Here is a 17651-nt window from a genome sequence, read left to right on the forward strand (position 1 = left end):
TGCCATTACACATACAGGTAGTGATGGACACACCACTGAAGGTACAGGGAGTACCTGCATCTGAACTGGGGGTCTGCCATGGCTTCAGCATCTTCAAGAGCAGCTCTAAAGGCAATTGCATCTGAAATTGTACTTGCATCTGCAAGGCCATCTGCAGTGGTATCTGCATCTGCAATGCCATCTCCAGTGGCATCAATGCCCGAATCTTCAACGGCATCTCCATCCGCAATGGTGTCTGTAACGGTACTTGCATCTGCAATGGCATCTTCATCTGAAGTGCTGTCTGACGTGGCATCTGCATCTCCAGTGGCCCTTGCAGTGGCATCTGCATCTTCAATGGCATCTCCATCAGCAACTGCACCTGAAATTGTATGTCTGAAATTGTCCCCCTCCAGGGCTGGGGGCAGCGTATGAATGACAGCTGGGGATGTCCCAGAGGGTGGCACCTGCCTGGGCCCTGTGTCTCCCACAGGAGTTCAGAGCTGGGCCAGGAGCCCTGTGCAGGGGAAACGGTGTGTTTTGGGGGCTTATCTCCTGGCACAGTGGGGTTTTGCCTGGCATGCTGAAATACCGGGTTAGAGCTGCCCACTGCTGCCACAACTTCTCCCAGCCTCAGCCCACCGGTGCGCCCCAAACCTCCACCAGGCCCGTGGGCACAGGCCCTTGCAGGCTGGGGCAGGGCATGTTTGTTATTTTAATGGCATGTCACGTGATTTTTGGCATCACGGCGTGCGAGCATCAGCCAAGCAAGAGCTGCCGTCCGTGGAAAGCTGCCCGGGAGTGACAGGCTTCATCAAAGCCAACCCGTCCTCTCCCCCACGGCCCCACCCTTGAACCCACCTCCCCTAAACGCATTTGTTCCCCGTGTGCTCCTGCAAGCATGGCCTGGCTTACATTGGGCAACTGTGCTTTTTAAAATGCTTTGGGAGGGGGTCCCATTCTGTTCCCTTCTCTGCGCTGAGGCTGCACCCTCGTGGGAGAGCTAACAGGGGCTGTGTGCTCCTCCCCACTTGCGTCATCATCCTGCAGACCACGCATGTCACCTCTGCCAGCAGGACTTGGGTGGTGGAGAAATGCCAGGCAGCGTGTGAACGTTGCCCATCTCCACCAAGAAAAGCCCTCGGAAGTTCATCCCAACTGCTACACTATCGGAGCATGAAAAGAAACACCTGCTGCTGTGGTGCAGGGCTCTACCTTGCATGAGCTGCTGCGGTTGCAAATACTTTTTGCATTTTTGCTGGCAGCTCCCTCCCTCGGCATTCTTGGGGTGATCTGGGGTTATTTTGCTGCGGCAGTGAGGCAAAGCCGGGCTCTGGAGCTGAGTGCAGTGGGACCCGAGGAAGGGCATCTTGACGGTTTGAAGGGCTTTGCATCGAGCCCTGTCCCCAGTGGTTGCTTTCAAGATGGAGGCACTGCAGCCCTTGTTGTCATGTCCCTGAGAGGCGTCAGTGCTGCTTTCTGCGTGGGACCATGTCCGTGATTCCTGCAGGGACCCGTCTGTCCTGGCTCCCCCACCAAAGGGCTCCTTCCCCTGGGGAAGGGGACAGGGGAGTCCCTCCTGCCATTGCCTGCCCCGCTGGCGGTGACACGGCCCTGGGGATGGCTTGGTTGCCCTTCGGGGCTCGCCGGCTCTGATCTGGGGCTCAGGGGGGCTTTTGCAGCTCTTGGGTGCCGTTTCCCGGTGCCCCCTGTGCTCCCCCCCACCTCCCAGGCAGGCACGGAGCGGTTCCAGAGAACTGGCTTGTAATGGAAAAAAAACAAGAGGAAAGGTCCCATCAAAACTACTATATTATGTTGCTATGGGCTCATCACTGCCATGGGTGATGTCACCGCCCAGGGTGGTGCCACCATCCATGGGGTCATTGATGCCTGATGGGATGTTACTGCCCAGGGGGCTGCTAATGTCCATGGGGACCTCCGTTCCTTGGGGGATGGCACTGCCCTGAGGTGCTCCCGCAGGGGGTGGTCGTGCTGGAGAGGCTGAGCTGTGTGATCTACCCGGCGACGTGGTGGCAGCTGCGGAGGGAGGGCAGCAGCACCGGGGCGGCTGGGACCACCGCTCTGCGTGATGGTTGCAGGTCAGGATGAGCTACTGTTGGCCCTGGGGGGTGCTGGGGGCTTCCGAGGCTGAGGGGGTGGGACACCCACAGGGCAGTACCTGGTGGAGAAGCGCCGCCGTGGCCGAGCGCGAAGGTGGCCGGCGGAGGCAGGTCGGCGTTTCTCCCCTCCATGCAGATGACGTGGGGGTCAAAGCAGCCGCCACACGGAGCCACCTGCAGACCTGCGTGGGAGAGCTGGTGACCTCCACTCCTTCCCCAGAGAGTGTCCCCAGGCTGCAGGGATTGGGGTCGGTCCCTACCTCGGAGGTAGAAGGTTTTGGGGAGGATGAATGGCTGAAGCAGCTGGGGGGGCGGGGGCAATGTGGTGGGAGCCACAGGGCTGGCAGCACCATGGTCCATTCCGTCTGTTGGATGCTAAGGACTCGGTGGGGCTGCCAGCTCTGGCCGCTTCCATTTGAGGGTCTCCCAGAAAGGAAGGTGCGGGCTCCCCGTGTTCCACCCCATCCCCAACAGCCTCCCCAGCTCCTCATGAGGAGGGAAAGGGTTGCTTTCCTCCAAAACAGAGGCATTTCACATCCTAGAGAAGGGAAAAAACACCCCCAAAAAAGCCCAACCACAATTGTTTTTGTAAGAATGATCCAAAAGGAAGCAGGAGGTACAGAGCATAACAGCCCTTTCAGGAGGAAGAGCTTCAGGGAGAGTTTTCTGCCCAAAAAGCACCAGAGCCCCTGGGAAGAAAACCGTTCATGACTGCAGCCTCTGAAGACCCTTTCTCCCCTCCTCCGTTCGTACTCGGGGGTTTACACCGAAGCCTTGAACATCCTGGGGAGCTACCAGGTACGGACTTTCCCCCAACATACACAATGCTCTTTGGGTAGTTACCTTAGAAGAGTCTGGGGCTGCTACCTGGGAATTCTCCTGTCTCCAGAAGAAGCCAAAATGCTCCCGGAGATGCCTGAGGGGAGTTCCAGGGAGCTACAGGGCATGGACCTGCCTCCAACATGGACAAAACTCTTCAGGTAACCGCCTAGGAGTCATAGGCAGCTCCTACACTGGACTTCAGCCATCTCCAGGGAAGGACAAAACACACCCAAGCTGCCTGGGAGGAGTCCCAGCAAGGGACAGAGCATGGACATGCCTCCAACATACACAAAATTCCTCGGGTGGCTTCCCTGGAGTGCTACCTGCAAAATTCAGCTGTCTCCAGGGGAGGCCAGAACATTCCTAAACTGCCTGGGAGGAGTCCGAAGGAGCTGTGGAGCATGGTCCTTCTCCCAACACGGATAAAACGCCTTGGGGAGCTGCCTTGCAGGGGTCTAGGGCTGCTCCCCAGGGCTTCACCTGTCTCCAGAGGAGGCCAACACACCCCTGGGGATGCCTGGGAGAATTCCCACGGAGCTACTGGGCATGGACTTTCCCCCAACACACACACTGCTGTCCCAGTAGTTATGTCAGAAGAGTCGGGGGCCGCTGCCAGGGAATTCCCCAGTCTCCAGAAGAAACCAAAATGCTTCTGGAGATGCCTGGGAGGAGTTCTGGGAACACTGAGGGGCACTGGGGAGACTGGAGAGCACGGGGGACACTGGGAGCACTGGGGAGTGCTGGGGGGCACTGGGGAGAGTGAGGGGCACTGGGAGCGCTGGGGAGAGTGGGGAGCACTGAGGGGCAATGGGGGGACTGAGGAGCACAGGGGAGCCGCGAGGGGCACTGGGAGCACTGGGGAGAGTGGGGTACACTGAGGGGTACTGGGAGCACTGGGGAGCAGTGGGGGGCACTGGGAGCAGGGGGGAAACTGGGGAACACTGGGGGCACTGGGGGCACTGGGAGCACCGGGAAGACTGGGGAGCACTGAGGGGCAGTGGGAGCACTGGGCACCCCATCATGTCTCCCAGTTGCCCCCCCAACTCCCTCTCTGGGTGGGGGGCTCTGGGGAGGTGTTGGGGGGGGTCCTCAGGTTTTCAGCCGCCCCCCATCAGAGAGGGTTTGATTGACAGCTGGCATTTATTGAGGGGCTGGGGGTGAGAAGCAGGGCAGGGGGTGCTGGGTGCTGGGGGGCTGGTGGGTGCTGGGGGCATCCAGGTGCTGGGTGGTGGGTGTGCTGGGTGCGCAGGTGATGAGTGCTGGGGGTGGCCAGGTGTGGGGTTCTGGGGGTGCGGGGGCACTCGGAGATGCTGTTCTCGGTCTTCAGGGGGTTCATGTAGTTGTATCTCAGCTTGGCCCAGTGGTTCCTCTCCTCGATGCAGTCCTGGATCTCCTCCAGCTGCCCTTGGAAGGCCCTGATGAGCCAGTGGGGTTCCACCTCTGTGAACCGCTCCTCCAGGTACTGTCCCGGGAGTATCTGGGAGACAGGGATGGGGACCCATCAGGTTCAAGCACTTGACTGAGGTGTCTCAAGCCATCTGGGGGTCTCTGGCCCCGTGGTAGCTGTAGAGCGATGGTGGCCACCACCCTGGGCTTGGGGATACCCAAGGTGGTGATGTGCACCCATGCCCTTGTGGGGCATCTCCTGGGATTCCTCAGCCCCACAGAGCCACCGTTTTGGGGAGGGCATGGTGATGGTGGGGCCAGACTCACCACGTCACTGAGGCATGAGCTGAGGAGGATGAGGGCCACCAGGATGTTGGCGGTGGTGTCCACCTCAGGGACGGTGGTGAGGAAGTGTTGGAGGAAGGCCTTGCCCTTCTCTGCTGGTGGCGGGTGGCGCATGGAGGACGGGGCGTTGGGGAGGAAGGCGCCCAGGTCACACTGCAGGGTGAGAGGCCACTGTCAGCAGAGGACATCCCTCTGGCATGGGGACAGGTGGGATGGGGACATTCTCATGCGGTGGGCTGGGGACATCCCTCTGGCATGGAGGGGGGAATGGATGGGGACATACTTCTGGCATGGAGCTTCTCCTGAGCTGGGGTGGGGATGTCCCTCCAGGATGGATGGGGACATCCCTCAAGCACGAAGAGAGGTGGGAACACGGACACCTCCCCTGGCTCAGGATGGGGACATCCCTCCTGCGCACAGAGGGGAACATCTCTCCAGCGTGGAACGGGGACAGTTGGGGACATCTTTTGGGTGCAGAGGGGTCAGAGGTCCCCTGTCCCACCTGCCCATTGTTGATGGCTGCGTGCTGTGCCGAGCAGGTGAACACCGCCATGGTGAGGAACTTGCTGAGCTCCGCCACCGTCCGCAGTGAGGAGGGGATACCTGGGGTTGGGTGGGGGGACAGCAAAGAGCATCAGGGACCTGTCCTTGTCCCCCCACCACCCCTGGGGACACCCCATGGGACCCATGGGTGTGGGGATGCAGTACCCGAGGAGGTCCTGCCCAGGGAGATGAAGCTACCATGGGGTGAGGTGACCATGAGGTCATGGAGCACCCATGGGACCACCACCAGCTGCCACCTAATCCCTTGTCCCATCTCTCGATGGCTTCCCAGAGGCTCATTGCGTCATCCCGGTAGTGGTAGCTGGGGAGGTGCACCACGCCGCGGTGCCACATGTCATCAGGGAGGCAGAGGGAGGTGTAGGTGGCCTTCTCCAAGCCCTGCTGGATGATCAGCAGCATCCCCTCGCAGGTAACCCCCGAGCCCTGGTGGGGAGGGGTCACCCATGGGTGCTCAGGGCAGAAGGTGCCTTTCCCCCCCTCCAACCCCCGGCTGCCCCATGGCTCCTCGGTGCTCCCAGTATATGCCACTGTCCCCAGTGCTCCCCAGCCCCCTCGCCCCATGCTCTCTAGTGCCCCCAGGGCCCTCTGTGCTCCCCAGTGTCCCCCAGTGCTCCCAGTATAACCCAGTGGTCCCGAGTGCTTCCAGGGCACGAGTACTCCAAGTACTCCCCCCAGTGCCCCCAGTATGCCCCCCTAAGTGCTCCCATTAACCCCCCAGCCCCCCCAATTCATGCTTGCTAGTGCCCCCAGTGCCTCCCCAGTATTCCCAGTATACCCCACTGTCCCCAGTGCTCCCCAGCCCTCTGTCCCTCCATGTTCTCTAGTGTCCCCCAGGGCCTTCTGTGCTCCCCCAGTGCCCCCCAGCACTCCCAGTACATCCCAGTGCTCCCAGTGCTTACCTTGTCAATGACGCCACCAGGGTTGATGAGGATGCTCTGGGCCAACGTGTTGAAGTGGAAGTGGGGGACGAGGAGCTGGTGGTGGAAACCAGGAGGTTGGAGACGATTGGGGACCTCCTAAGGAGCTGGGGTGGTGTCGGAGTTTCCCTTTGTTCAGTGTCGACGACGGAGCGGGAGTTGCGATTCCGGAGTAATGACAGATCTCAATATGAGTATGGTCATTCTCCTTTATTTACACTTATAACAGGGCTTATATAGTTAACTACTATGGACACGCGCTACCTGCCGCTTGCAGATAGGTTACAGCCTTGTGTTCACGCGCATCTATGCTCTAGCAGATTGGCCCGTTCTTTCTGATCATGCGAAATGCCTTCATGGTCTTTATCTTGTTTTTCTCCTTTCAACTGCACATTCCTTTCTCCGTTATTTACTGCTTAAGTGCCTTGTCATGCCAGGTGGTGCAGTGTTTGCTCATTAAAATCAAACTCAGGAATGTCCGTTAGTGAGACTCCCATTCCCACATCTCCCCCTTTTTGTTTTACTAGAAACACTGCTGAAACCGATCTTTCAATCATTTTTCGTATACATTGCAACAAACAGGGTACACAAAACAAAAATGCATATAAATACTATTACACATATCCCTCTTAGCTTGGCTAGTCCTTTTAACCAGCCACGAGGAGGAGCTGTCTGATACCCGCAAGTCTGCAAACGCAGCAGCCAGGGGGTCTTTCTCCCCGGTCACTCCCCCATCATTCATCGGAACGGATGGGGTGGCTGGGCACGCTCTTCATAACAACCTATAATTGGTTAATCACAGCTGTCCACGCACTCACAACACCTTCGGACACGCTCTTCATAACAACCTGTAATTGGTTAATCACAGCTGTCCACGCGTTCACAACACCCTTCTCATCGGTAGCTGCCGGCTGGTCCCGCCGATCTCTGCCTCCTCCTTATCCCGGGTGTTGTTCCGCTGTTGTTGTTCATCACGTAGTGAGGCTCCTTCTTCTGCTCAGGGAAGGATGGTCAAGGTCACCAGCCGTCTTTGTCAGCATATCCCTGCTACTGTTAAAAACATGGGTTGCTCATGGATACTAGATCGTGCCCCTGCTGTACCAGCCACTCCTCCACAATTCCCCCTTCTTGTTTTTGAGCAACCCAGACTTGATTAACAATTTTCATAATTGCTTTCTTCACACAGCTAAAAATTATACAAGAGCATATACTTATTACTAATATAACAATTAAAATGCGTAAGCTTTCTTTTATTAAACTTATTATCCAAGATGGCAGTTCCCCAAATATATTCTTAAGCCAGGTATCGAATAACCCGTGATCTTGTTGAATATTCTTGGTGTGGTCCTTTAACCATTGTAGCTGTTTGTGGATTGACTCCCCATGGTCAGACAGATTCATACAACACATCCCTTCAAAATCCTCACACCCATGTCCTTGTGCTAGTAACAGAAAGTCAATAGCAGCTCTATTCTGTAAAATCGCATGATGGAAGGTATCCTGATCTGCAAGTAATTTTTCAATAAGCTCTGTTGTCACATCAGCCTGCTTTTTAGCCCAACAAGCTAATTTCCCTACCTCATTTAGGGCCCTTGCAGCTGCAGCGCCTGGTACAAATAGTGAAAGGAAGACCTTTTCGGTGTCGCTAGGCAGAATTACGTCATCACGACAGTCTGGGGAAAGACCCGTGGCGGCTCTTTTTCGTCTTTGTTGTTGCCCTTTTCTTGTTATGGTTTTCCACCAATTTTGTCCCGGAGCCAGCAGGGTCAATTTTCCTAAGTAGCATGGCCCTCCTACAGCATTTGCTGGGATACCCTGCCAGGCCCTGTCCCCACATATTAAAAATACCTGTGGGGGCAACGCCTTTGGGGTACCATTGTTCCAGATCCCTATTCCTCCCTTTGTTTCCGCTCCAGCCGCTCCTAAAGCATAGCTATTACCACTGTCATTGGTACCACAAAAATCGCCCGCATCCTGATACTTGTAGTAAGATGCGTGAGAGGTGACATTAGTCCACCCTGTCCAATTTCTTGCCTGGTAGAAGTGGATACCCGTCTGTAGGGGTCCCCCAAATATAAAACATGTCTGAGTCCAATTTTTAGATGTATTTCCAACTCGCATCGACCCTAATAGTTCCAACTCCTGGGGATTCCAGGGTAGCGAGTGATTTAATCCTTTTATCAAGTTAGCACTACAGTTGCTAGTTGCAGTCACATTAGTACAACTGCCAGTACTGAACCTGGCAAAGTCACCTTCCTTATATCCAGGCATACCTAACAAACAAGTCCTAAACGGCTCAGTTGCTGAGGCGAGGGAAAGGCAAAACGCGGGCTGTCCTGTTTTATTTGCCCAGGTTACCCACATATTTTCCCTTGGGTTAATGCGATGTATAGTTGCCGACCCTGGGATTATTAAGATTAGCCCAATTACGATCACATCTGCCTGGCTCAACATTTTCTCTTCTAGGCAAATTGCCTTTTTTTTTTTTTTTTTGTTGGTTTGGGTTTTTTTGGTTTTTTTTTTTTGTTTTTTTTTGTTTTTTGGGTTTTTTTGTGGTTTTTTTTTTTGTTTGTTTGTTTTTGTTTTTTTTTTTTTATACAAACAATAATCAATTTGGCAGTTTCGTGAACTGTATTTCGTGTCCAGTGGTTATTAATATTCTATACAGCACTATTTCTTTCAGATAGCAAGTTTCAGATCACCTTTGTGCGCGCGTGCACCGGGCCCACCACTTCTTATCACAATGGTAACACTGACACAATACTCACGGTACACACCGTAGGCACTCTTTGTTTTTGGTTTTTGTTGGTTTTTTGATTTTGTTTTTTTTTTTTTTTTCCACGTATCGCCCCCCACAAGCAATCGACAAAATGACTATACGCTTCAGTGGCACCTTGCTGTACAGAACTAAAAGATGGAGTGGACGAACCGGGTAAGGCTAAAAAGGCGTCTAGCGCCAGTTTGGCAGACAACTGCAACAAAGCAATAGGAAAAACCAACTGAGCATTAATATCATTAAACCTTCCCGTCCCCGTTATCATTTCCGCGGTAATCCCATAGAGGGGATCCCCCTGCGTTTGATGCTGTGCCGCAGCACTTGCCGCCCGCCGTGACCATTCCGACCCCCACAACAAATACTGCGTAGGTGACAATAAAAGCCTCATAAGGTTTTGGCAGTCAGCAGGGCACATCAGGTCAGCCGAAAAAATCCAGATTACAATTTGACGTGAAGCTTCTGATTTTATCCCATACTGGGACACAGTGTTTTTTGCTTGCTGTAGGATTTTCCAATCGTGAGGTGCCCACTTATTGCCATTATTCTCTTGCAGCACAGGAAAAGCACTCGCCCCCAAGCTGGATACCGCTTGCCACTGCCCGTCCAGCATAGCGTCTCTAGCCACTTCACTCCAGCGTCTGGGCTGAACCGTCGCTGGTGGTCCAGAGAGGCAAGGGGGTAGGGATTCCCCTGATGCCCCGGACAGGTGCTCCATCCCTCCCCTCTGGGCTGTAATTGTTAAGTCCTGTAACTGTTGCACTACCTTCTTCAGGAGCTCATTAGTCTCAGCCATACTCTGTTCTTTGCTGTCACCCTGTGGTGGAGTAGACGCACCTGAAGAGACTCCTAGAGGCGGGGCTGTTGGCCACGGAGGGGTTAACGGAACCAGCCGCTCCTCTTCTCCGGGTCGTCGCTCTTCCGCCACCGTCTCAGGTGAAAGAGGGGCCCCGTTACCGCTAGTTTCTGCATCTTTGCAGTCCGTAAGCGGAGGGTACGTTTCAAACAGTTCAGAAGCGCCATCACCCCCCAGAACACTATACTTGGCTTCCAAGGCAGTTCGTTTGGGGGTACCCGACATACCTCGGACTGCCGACGGCCCAAAGAACCGAAACAGTCCAGATGTTGTATTCTTCGGTCTATCAGGCAAGGGTTCTGGGGCTAGCATTTGAGTGGCTGCACAAGCCACCTTTCTTTCAGCTTTCATGGCTTTTAAAGTCTCTGACACAGACCTCCATAGTTCCCGCACTGTTTTAATCTCCTTCTTTGACTTTTCATCCCCCGTGATAGTCTGCTCCCACATAGTATTGCCAAGCTCTCGCCACTCAAGGTCAGAAAAAATAGTTTGACTGTCCTTAAAATGTCCCCAACGTTGTCCTAATTTAATCAACGTACATAATTGTTTTACCGTTGTCTCGATCCCTCTCTTGGAGAGGATGCTTACGAGCAACACAGCTGCCGCCTCTGTTTCCATGATAGCGGTCGCTCACTGGGAGGCAGTTGGCCAGACTGCTCCGTTATCTTATCCCCCTCCGATCATCGGGATAGTACAACTCCCAGCCGCTTTTCTCCCGCTCCCCTTCTCTCGCTGCTCTTACCGCAGTCTCGAAGATATGCGCCGAACCATCCTCTGCTACCAGATGTCGGAGTTTCCCTTTGTTCAGTGTCGACGACGGAGCGGGAGTTGCGATTCCGGAGTAATGACAGATCTCAATATGAGTATGGTCATTCTCCTTTATTTACACTTATAACAGGGCTTATATAGTTAACTACTATGGACACGCGCTACCTGCCGCTTGCAGATAGGTTACAGCCTTGTGTTCACGCGCATCTATGCTCTAGCAGATTGGCCCGTTCTTTCTGATCATGCGAAATGCCTTCATGGTCTTTATCTTGTTTTTCTCCTTTCAACTGCACATTCCTTTCTCCGTTATTTACTGCTTAAGTGCCTTGTCATGCCAGGTGGTGCAGTGTTTGCTCATTAAAATCAAACTCAGGAATGTCCGTTAGTGAGACTCCCATTCCCACAGGGTGGGTGTTGGGGGGGGGGGGGGGCACTGCGGTCAGATGAGGGGGGGGGGGGCACTGGGTGGTGCTGAGGTGGGACCTTACCTTGAAGAGGGGATGACAGGTGGGCAGTTGGCATAGGGTGGCGATGGCGAAGACCTCCCCAAAGAGGTGGGTCCTCAAGGGGTGGGTGAGGAGCTGGTGGCTGTAGAAGTCGGCGTTGCGCCAGGTTTTGGCCAACAGCCAGTCCCACTTGGCATTGCTTTGTAAGAAGATGGGGCTGGTGGGTCCCGGTGTTTGGCTGAGCTGTGGGACACAAACCACATGGTGGGACCATCTCCTCTCCACCACCACGGTGGGGTTGTCCACTGGTTTGGGGTGGGACGTCCCTACCTGGATGGCGATGGCACGTAGGAGCCCGTCGGCACCCTGGTGCAGCAGGCAGAGCAGGGTGGCAATGTGCTGCCAGCGCCTGTGGATGGTGCTGGCCGCAATGCCTTCCAGCACCTCATAGTCCAACGATGAAGATCTGACCCTCTTGCATCTCCTTGCCCAGGTTGGTGCCACCACCCAAAGAACCGGCCACCATCTCCAGCATCACCAAGAATTTGGCCGGCAGCATCACGCAGTGCTGAATGGTGATGGGGTTGTTGCCATTGAAGAACTGGTAACTGAAGAAGTCATCTTCTCGCCAGTGCCTGGCCACGTACTCGGGGACTGAGGGGGTGGCTGGACATCAGCGCTGAACTGCCCACCCTCCATGTCAAGCCAGGGACTTCCTGGGAAGCCCTGGGTGGCGGGGGAAGACGCACAAGGCACCCACCAATCTCCCTGCTCCGTGTCCAGGAGAAGATGCTGCGCATCTCATCCAGGCTCTTCCAGAAGGTGGGTCTCAAGAGGAACCCTGCCAGAAGGTGGAAGGCCCCTCTACGGGACAGAGGTGGACCTCAGCAACCACCATTCCTTCCCTGGCCCCCCACCACCAGCCTCCCGGGACAGGGTGGCACTGGCGATGCTCCTCACTCCCATCATCCAGGTCCTCCCCAACCTTGGGGTATTGCTTACTGGAAGATGAGGACACCGGTGAAGTTGGTGGCCCTCACGCAGGAGAACTGAACATTGGAGTCCAGCTCGAGGATGGAGCCCACATTGAGGCAACGGGGCCAGCCCTTGGTGAAGCTCTTCCACCTGCGGGTGGGACAGGGGGACATACGTCAGCGTCACTGCTGGCCAGGCCACCCTGGCCATGGTGGACCTCCATCCTTATGTCCCTGCTCTCACTGGTAAGCCTCCTGCCGTGCCTTCAGCTCCTGCTGCCGATGCTCCTTGAGGATCTCCAGCTCATCATCCACCATTTTTTTCCCTGGAAAGGAGGAGAGAGGAGTCAAGGTCGGACCCCTGGCTAGCAGAGGAGGGTGGGGGTGGGATGAGTCCTACCCGAGCTCTCCCGGACCTCCACTGTGGTAACCCCCTCCAGCCACTGGTAGCAGGGGAAGCGGTAGAGGGTGCCGTCAGGGCCCATCACGCGGATGTCCCTGCAGAACCAGGCATCCTCCAAGAAGAGCCGCCACTTGTGCAGGCGGATGAGGACAATGCGACCCAAGTCCTGCTCGCAGCGCATGGTCATGTCCTTCTCCTGGTGGGGGGTGGGCGGGAAATGGCTTGGGGTGGGAGGGCAGCTGCCCTGGCATGGCACTGGGGGATACGGGCATTCCCCACCAGTGGAGTGGGGCTTCAGGGCATCCCCCAAAGATCCTCTTCCTCCATCCCCCCAGGACCCCTTTCCACCATCCCCCAGGACCCCTCCTCCATCATCCCCGCAAGATCCTTTTCCTACATCCCCCCCCAAGACCACTTCCCACCATCCCCCCAGGATCCTTTTCCTCCACCCCACACCCCCCAAGACCACTTTCTTTCATCCCCCCCAAAGATCCTTTTCCTCCATCCCCCCCCACCCCCACCCCCTCGCTCCATCCCCCAGGATCCTTCCCTCCATGTCCCCAGGACCCCTTTCCTCTATTCTCCCCCACACCAACCCTTTTCCTCCATCCCCCCGCAAGACCACTTTCCTCCATTCCTCCATGAGCCCTTCCTTCATCCCCCCAGGACCACTTCCCACCATCCCCCCAAACCTTGGTGAAGACCCATCCCTTTTCTTACCCTCTCCAGTAAAACCCATGCCGGGACCCCCGGCATGCCCATGCCTCCACTCGTGTCCCCATCCCTGCGCTCACCGTCCCCGGCAGCAACCAGTAGTTGACTGAACCAGGCGCCATCCGGTGCCTCTCACCACGGCTGCCCACCAAGGTGATGGAGATGGAGTTGGTCCCACCTTCGAGGATATCACCCGTTGCCACCTTCACCTTGTAGACGGCCATGGCGAGCTGCACAAGGACACGCCGCGACATTCAAGAGCTGCCTTTAAAAAGCGACCACCTGTAGGGGTGAGGGTTTTGGGGGTGGAAACCTGCCATCTTGGGTGGTTTGCATGCTGCAAGCCCCGTGGCCATTGCACAAGCCGGGTGGCCAGTCCTTCCTTCTCAAGGGGAGGTTATCAGATGACCGTTATTGGCCGGCAACCGGCATATCTAATCTCAATGGATGTGGCCATGGAGACATTACCCAAGCGATGGCCCCGGGGGTGGCCATGGGCCCAAGGGAGGGGGAGTTTGCCATGGTCCAGGAGCTCCTCCTGCCTCCCCAGGGTCTCCTCCATCTCCTGCTCTGTCCCTGCCCGCGCTGCTGCCCGCACTTCACTGGCTGCTCAAGGCATGCTGTGGAGCAGCGGTTGTGGGGCAGGCAGGGCTTTCCCAAAGGAAGGTCGTGGAGCAACTAATACTGGTGTCACAGTTTAACCTCAGTCGGCAACTGAGCACCACACAGCCACTCGCTCCCTCACCCCCCCGCGGTGGGATGGGGGACAGAATTGGAAGAGTAGAAGTGAGAAAAACCCGGGGGGTTGAGATAAAAACAGTTTAATAATTGAAATAAAATGATAATATACAAAGCAAGTGATGCACAATGCAAGTGCTCACCACCCGCCGACCAATGCCCAGCCAGTCCCTGAGCAGCGGCCCCCCCCCGGCCAGCTTTCCCCCAGTTTATGTACCGAGCATGATGTCACGTGGTATGGAGTAGCCCTTTGGCCAGTTTGGGTCAGCTGTCCTGGCTGTGCCCCCTCCCAGCTTCTTGTGCACCTCCAGCCTTCTCAGTCCGCAGAGCATGGGAAGCTGAAAAGTCCTTGGCTAGTGTAAGCACTACTTAGCAACAACTGAAACATCGGTGTGTTATCAACATTGTTCTCATGCTAAATCCAAAGCACAGCACTGTACCAGCTACTAGGAAGGAAATTAACCCTATCCCCGCCGAAACCAGGACAGTATCCACCCCTTATTCTATACCATCTACGTCATGCCCAGGTCCCCCCCTTTCCAATACATTCCCATTAATCACCACCCCTTTTCCTGTTTTTGATATATACACACACACACACACAGAGATATCATTCCCTTAGTCTATGGGCCATCCCTCTAAAATGTTCGTTGAGTTCATTTAGTCCATGACTTTGGGCTCCATCTGTCATCATAATCTTCCAGGGCAGGAAAGATGGGGATGGTATGTGGTGTTGGATTGTTTCATGTTGAAGTCAGTTCTGGTTCCATCATCACTGTGCTTTGCTCGGTTTCATCAAAGTTCATTCTTCATTAATCTGAGTGATTCATATTGTAATATCATTGGTATGGCATATAATATTATGTAGCACTTAACATCAGATAATTCAGATCATCGGCTATTCTCACCCAAAATCAAATCCCCTTGAGGTACACATCGGACTTCCCCATCCTCCCGCATCACCCACCAAGTGCACCCAGGTCCTTGAGCAAAAGCAATCCCACGGATGGGTTTGCCTTTCCCCGAGGCAGGAATAACCCAAACTGTCTTCCCCAACATATTTTTTATGTGCACTACAGGGACTTTATTCCCATCTACAGTACGTAAAAGTTCTGACTGGGCAGGGCCAGCTCAGCTGGCAGATCCCCGAGTGTTGACTAACCAGGTGGCCTTTGCTAAATGCGTATCCCAATGTTTGAATGTCCCGCCACCCATTGCTCTCAGCGTAGTCTTTAACAGACCATTGTATCGTTCAATTTTCCCAGAGGCTGGTGCATGACAGGGGATGTGATACACCCACTCAATGCCGTGCTCTTTGGCCCAGGTGTCTATGAGGTTGTTTTGGAAATGAGTCCCGTTGTCTGACTCAATTCTTTCTGGGGTGCCATGTCGCCATAAGACTTGCTTTTCAAGGCCCAGGATAGTGTTCCGGGCAGTGGCATGGGGCACGGGATATGTTTCCAGCCATCTGGTGGTTGCCTCCACCATTGTAAGCTTGTGGCGCTTGCCTTGGCAGGTTTGTGGGAGTGTGATATAATCAATCTGCCAGGCCTCCCCATATTTGTATTTCAGCCATCGTCCTCCATACCAAAGAGGCTTTAACTGCTTGGCTTGCTTGATTGCAGCACATGTTTCACATTCATGGATGACCTGCGCAATAATGTCCATGGTCAAGTCCACCCCTCAATCACGTGCCCATCTGCATGTTGCATCTTTTCCTTGATTACCTAGGGTGTCATGGGCCCACCAAGCTATAAATAATTCACCCTTACGTTGCCAGTCCAGATCCACCTGAGCCACTTCAATCTTAGCAGCCTGATCCCCCTGCTGGTTGTTTTGATGTTCTTCAGTAGCCTGACTCTTGGGTATGTGAGCATCTATGTGACGGACTTTTACAACCAGGTTCTCCAACTGGGCAGCAGTATCTTGCCACAATGCAGCAGCCCAGATGGGTTTGCCTCTGCGCTGCCAGTTGCTCTGTTTCCATTGCTGCAACCACCCCCACAGGGCATTTGCCACCATCCATGGGTCAGTATAGAGAGAGAGCATATTTTTTACATCTTGTCCTGCCCGGGCTGGCCCCAGGGCTACTGCATGAACTGTCTGATGTTTGGTTTGTTCAAAGGCTTCTCATTGCTCAGGGCCCCATTTGAAATCATTCTTCTTCCGGGTCACTTGATAGAGAGGGTTTACACTCAGACTGTAATTTGGAATGTGCATTCTCCAAAAACCCACGACGCCTAAGAAAGCTTGTGTTTCCTTTTTGGTAGTTGGTGGAGACATGGCTGTTATTTTGTTGATCACACCCTTTGGGATGTGACAATCTCCGTCTTGCCATTTTATTCCTAAAAACTGGATCTCCTGTGCAAGTCCCTTGACCTTACTTTGTTTTACGGCCAAACCGGCTTTCAGAAGGATTTGGACTATTTCCTTCCCTTTTTCAAAAACTTCTCCTGCTGTGTTGCCCCACATGATGTCATCAATGTATTGCAGGTGTTCCGGAGCCTCACCCTGTTCCAGTGCAGTCTGGATCAGTCCATGGCAAATGGTGGGGCTGTGTTTCCATCCCTGGGGCAGTTGGTTCCACGTGTACTGGACGCCCCTCCAAGTGAAAGCAAACTGTGGCCTGCACCCTGCTGCCAAAGGGATTGAGAAAAACGCATTAGCGCTATCAGTTGTGGCATACCACTTGGCTGCCTTTGACTCCAGTTTGTATTGAAGTTCTAGCATGTCCGGCACGGCAGCACTCAGCGGCGGCTTGACTTTGCTCAGGCCACGATAGTCTACTGTTAGTCTCCACTCTCCATTAGACTTCCGCACTGGCCATATGGGACTGTTAAAGGGTGATCGAGTCTTGCTGATCTCTCCTTGGCTCTCCAGTTGACGAAATCAGTTTATGGATGGGAATCGGGCAGTCTCAGTTGGTGCAATGTTGCCGCCGGTGCACCGTGGTGGTAGTGATTGGCACCTGTTGGTCTTGTGACTTTCAGCAGCCCCACAACAGAGGGGTCCTCCTAGAGACCAGGCAAAGGTAGACGGCTGTTTCATTTCCTCCGTTTCCATGGCAGCTATACCAAAAGCCCACCGGTACCCTTTTGGGTCCTTGAAATACCCTCTCCTGAGGTAGTCTATGCCAAGGATGCAGGGAGCCTCTGGGCCAGTCACAATGGGGTGCTTCTGCCACCCATTCCCAGTTAGACTCACTTCGGCTTCCAATGCAGTTATCTGTTGGGATCTCCCCATCACTCCAGAAATACAGATGGGTTCTGCCCCTTTATAGCTTGATGGCATTAGGGTACACTGTGCACTGGTGTCTACTAGAGCCTTATACTCCTGTGGGTCCGATGTGCCAGGCCACTGAATCCACACAGTCCAGTAAACCTGGTTGTCCCTTTCCTCCACCTGACTGGAAGCAGGGCCCCTCTAGTCCTCATCACAGTATTCGTTTCTCATTTCTTGTACATACGAATCGGAAATCCCTTCATTAAGATCAGGAGTAAGGTCATCCCTTCTACTCTGTCTGGGGAACTGCCCGCTGGAAACTGGAGCAGCAATTTTCCTGGAAGAACCCCCTTTTGTGATTGTTTTCCCTTGCAACTCACGTACCCGTGCCCCTAGGGCTGAGGTAGGTTTTCCATCCCACTTCCCCATGTCCTCTTCATGGTCATGCAGGTAAAACCATAGGGTGCCCCGTGGTGTGTACCCTTTATATCCTCTCTCTTGAGCAAAAGAACGCTGACTCCTAATAGCCGAGATACTGGTCCATACAGGTGGGGAGTAGGACCTATCCTCTTCAAGTTGCTGGACCTCCCGGGACAGTTTCTCCACAGCTGAGGCGGGGGAGGA

At 54.6% G+C, this 17651-nt stretch overlaps 1 pseudogene; it reads right to left on the minus strand.

The window, feature by feature from the left end:
• The window catches only part of LOC143171647 (polyunsaturated fatty acid lipoxygenase ALOX15B-like), a 51169-nt pseudogene extending 37878 nt beyond the window's left edge, over positions 1–13291 (minus strand).
• Between the last annotated feature and the right edge of the window lie 4360 nt (positions 13292–17651).

Source organism: Aptenodytes patagonicus, chromosome 29, assembly GCF_965638725.1.
Source record: "Aptenodytes patagonicus chromosome 29, bAptPat1.pri.cur, whole genome shotgun sequence".
In the NCBI taxonomy this organism is placed as follows: Eukaryota; Metazoa; Chordata; class Aves; order Sphenisciformes; family Spheniscidae; genus Aptenodytes; species Aptenodytes patagonicus.